Below are 4,181 nucleotides of genomic sequence, written 5' to 3' on the forward strand. Positions count from 1 at the left end.
GGGAAAATCAGCAGGGCCCCACCCCAACCAACTCCTCGCCCCCCGCGATCTTCTGGACGCTCCACTTCCTCATAAGTCCCCAGCTTTACACCAGCTGGCACCTCGGTCCTTATTGGAAAGTTACTCCAACACTTACTAACCCCCCCCGGGCCCAACAAGGCTCCGCCAACACTACGCCTCACCACTGCAGGTTTTGGAGGGGCTCCTCGAGGCCCTTACTTCACGCATACTCTTATAGTCACACGGATTCTGATTTCTGTCCGGGGGAAGGTGCGTCGCTCACCGTAACTACCTCTCCACCAACCTCTGGAAGCAAGGGACATCTTTTACCGTGCACCCTCACCACTTCCGTCCAAGGTCGACACACGCCTTACTCGCGTAGTAGTCAAGGCCCAGCAAACGTGCCGTCCAGATTGGCCCCCATAACCGGGAGCCGCTGCACCCGCTCCCACGCCAATACGACCTCCACGGCCCCCTTAGCTGCACCAAACCCCCTGACACCACAAGTCCCCGTGGGGGTTTTGGAGTCGCATAGGGCCCCCTATCAGGCCGCACTGGGTCTTCTTACCCCCCGGGCCCCGTCGGTGGCATGGCTTTTCCCCTTTATTGACCCCCCACCTGCATCGTGCTGGTTTGATGGCAGCTTACCCAAGTCGGGGGGGCCGGGGAAACCCAGGACGGCTGGGTTTCGGCCCCCCTTTTCCAGCCGTCCGTTTTTTCCGCTGTACCACTTCCCTTTCCCCAGGGCATGCACTCGGTGGTGACCCTACTGCCACTCCCTTTACACTGCTGGAAGGGATCAGAACCGCCGGTTTTAAAAAGACGTGTTCTCCGCTCCCTCCGACACCGAATACATCTGGCCCTACCCCTCCGCACCCCACCCAAGCCTTTGGAAATTTCTCGGGGCCACCTTCCTCAAGCTACCTCTCCCTTTACCTTCTGGCCCCGGAAGTCTGGGGCTTTGCACTGGCCCAGGCCACTGGGTCCTTCAGGAAGGCCTCGAACTCCAAAGGGCCCCCGCCAGCGCCACCCCGGGGCCCCAGGGGGTCCTCTTGACGTGATTTGATTTCTGGTCCTGTAAAGCGTCAACAAAGAAATCGCGGGCCCCCGGCCCCCCCACATCTTTCCGCAGCCCCAGGGGACGACCTCCTTACCAGGGCCCCACATCCCGCGCCAGCTGGGACAGTGTCTCGCCACGCTTACGGTCCCCTTTTTCAAGGCGCCCTATACCTCGGCCTGGTGGTGGGGCCCCCAAAAGGGCTTCTCAAAACCTCCGCCCCTGGTGTAGGAGGCCTGTTGGGTGGTGGCAGTGCCCAACACTTCCCCCAGGGCCCCTTAGCGCTGTTTCCAGCTCAGGGCCTTTTCTTTCCCGGGGCCCCCCTGGGCAGAGCCAGCATTTTTAAAATTTAGCGCATATGCCTCCCAGGCCACCTTCCCCTCGTCTCACTGGGTTACGCTTCACAGAATGTCTGGAGGCCAGGGGCGGGGTTGGGGGAAAGCGTGCAGTGAAAATAACACGCCCGGGGGGAGGGAAGGGGGTGAGGGGGGCAACGAGGGGGGTTGACCGGTCCGAGTTTTCCGCCACCTTACCCAAGGGAGCGGTTCCGAGGGTCCCCCCTTCTCAGCGACCCGGCTCCGACACACGCTGCGAGGCCCCCGGGGTTTTTTGCCACGGGCCCCAGGGAACCCCGTATATCTGACACTTGGGATCTGTTGCAAACCTTCTGCCTTTCTGCTTCAAAGTTACTACCTCGTGACCCGCCTTTTCCCCCCTTTACTTCCTCCCCCAGCCCCGACCTCGCCCTTCAGAGTTTCACCTCCTCCTCATTTTATCTTCACCTTTGCAGCCTTGTGGTGTACTGCGAGTTTCCCTCTTCACAGATCAAGGTTTCTCGTAGCCCCCCAACAAATTGGCATAACTGTTCCTCTGCCTTCCTTGCCTGCTCCGACGAGATGGGGGCCGCTCGTGGCCCCCGTGCCCGTCTTTGCCCTTTGTGCCATTTCCCCCCCATACCGGCCCGCATGGCATGATCAGGTCCTCTGGCTCGGTTCACCCCCACTCGTGCCTGCCTCGTCATAGCCCCCTCTCCCCCTTTGGGTGCCGCCATCTTTGGGGCACAGATAATCGGAGTTCACTGATCAAAAAATCAAAATCCCCCCCCCTCCCAAACCCTTTTTACGCCGGGGCCTCGTCTCTCTGCCCCCAACAAAGGGAGGGTAGGGCGGGGTGTTATATACAGGGTCGTGAACACTGAACGCTCCAAAAGGGGCCCCCCGCACCACAGCGTCCCCCGAACACAGGAGGAAAACGCCCAAAGGGGGAGGGAGGGGGAAAAAAACACAAATGACTGCTTTCCTTATTTACTCAAATAATTTACCCTTTCACTTTTCTATAGGCACAAACAGGGGGGGCACCCGCATTTTACACTGCACGTACAGCTTATAACAGGGCAAAACCCAAAATTAAAAAACAGGGGCACAGGGGCACACCGAGGGTTTTCCCGGAGCACACCCAACTCCGTCTTTTGCTTTTCCTCCGCCCCCCGCTCACAGCCACTGCGTATTTTTGTCCAGGCCCCTTTCATTTAAACATTTTTTGCCAGAGACAAGCCCCCTGGGTACAAATATATATATATATATATATATATATTATATATAAAATATATAAAAATTTTTTATATATATTATATATATGCATATCATATTCTATTATATATATATTTTATTATATATATATATAATTATATAAAATTTATCTCGTTTACCTACACAACTCGATGGGGATACGTAAAGCAAAGGGGTTAGCAGATGGGGGTTTTTGGATTTCAAGCAAAAGCAGAGATTCCACTCGCTGGTTGACCACGAAATGCTGAGCAAAGAACCACGTCATGGAATGGTCGGGATCGCCGTCTAATTGGACACTGCTACAGAAAAGAAATTTCAGTACCTTTCCACAGTTCAGTCAGTTGTAAAGATCTCAAAAGGAACACTCGGAACAGCATGAAGGATCACTTGGCGACCGCTGCTGGAACATCAGCAACAGAACTGTTGCGTTGCGCGTGGTCACAGAGTTAATGGTCACAGCTGTTCAAATTTTGAATTATATGTATTTGATGATATATATATATATATATATATATTTTATATTTGTGTGTGTGTGTGTGTGTGTGTGTGTGTGTGTGTGTGTGTGTGTGTGTGTGTCTATGCTGCTATTTATACGTCTGGTGAGGAACTCGAGTTTCCTTTTTATGTGTATGTATGTATGTGTATATATACATGCATGTCCGTATTTGTATATACATAAGTGAATTCACATATATATATATATATATATATATATATATATATAAAAATATGTGTGGTGTGTGTGTGTGTGTGTGTGTTTGTGTTTTGTGTGTGTGTGTGTGGTGTTGTGTGTGTGTGTGTTGTGTGTGTGGGGGGGGGGGTGTGTGTGTGTGTGTGGGGAGGGGAGGGCGTGGGGTATGTTTTTTAATACTAGTCATAACATTCCTTATCAATAAGGGGTGTAGCTCGTGGTAGAGCGCTCGCTTTGCATGTGAGAGGCCCCGGGTTCGATCCCCGGCACCTCCACTTCATTTAGAACACAGAAATGAAAGAAATCATATGTGTAAACGACATTGTCCTAATTTAGTTATAGTAGTGACCAGAGTCGAGAGAGAAAGGAAAAAAGAAAAGAAAAAAAGAAACTTGCTGGTTAAGACTTAAGCTATGATAACCTCATGGTAGATCTAATCAACACCTGAAACTTTGACATCATCCGCTACTGAACTGCTGTCGTCACTCAATAAGTTGCAGTTTCTGGATAGGTGAAAACATTTCATGACGTCACAAAAGCATCTATGTTAGCCCGTCATTAGCCCCTATATTAAGGAATTTATAATATTTTTCCCTTTTTTTTTTTAATTCTCTCTCTCTTTTCTCTCTCTCTCTCTCTCTCTCTCTCTCTCTCTCTCTCTCTCTCTCTCTCTCTCTTTCCCTCATTCTGTGTGTCTACATCGTAAGCTTCCCTGTCCACTGTTAGATCATCTAAGTTTTCTAGACTTAACCGGTAGGATTCCACACTTAAACTTGTCCATTCTTTCATTAAATCATTTATCCATTCCCTCACATTCTTTTTTCCTTTCCTCTCATTAATTCCCTCGTTCTGTCTATGATTCTTC

The 4,181-nt window shown here is 50.9% G+C and overlaps 1 non-coding gene across 1 annotated transcript; it reads left to right on the forward strand.

Moving 5' to 3' along the window:
• Positions 1 to 3,520: 3,520 nt before the first annotated feature.
• On the forward strand, positions 3,521 to 3,591 carry Trnaa-ugc. Its single transcript has one exon. It is a non-coding gene; the product is annotated as a tRNA-Ala (tRNA).
• Positions 3,592 to 4,181: the final 590 nt, after the last annotated feature.

Source organism: Penaeus monodon, chromosome 3 (assembly GCF_015228065.2).
Source record: "Penaeus monodon isolate SGIC_2016 chromosome 3, NSTDA_Pmon_1, whole genome shotgun sequence".
Classification (NCBI taxonomy): Eukaryota; Metazoa; Arthropoda; class Malacostraca; order Decapoda; family Penaeidae; genus Penaeus; species Penaeus monodon.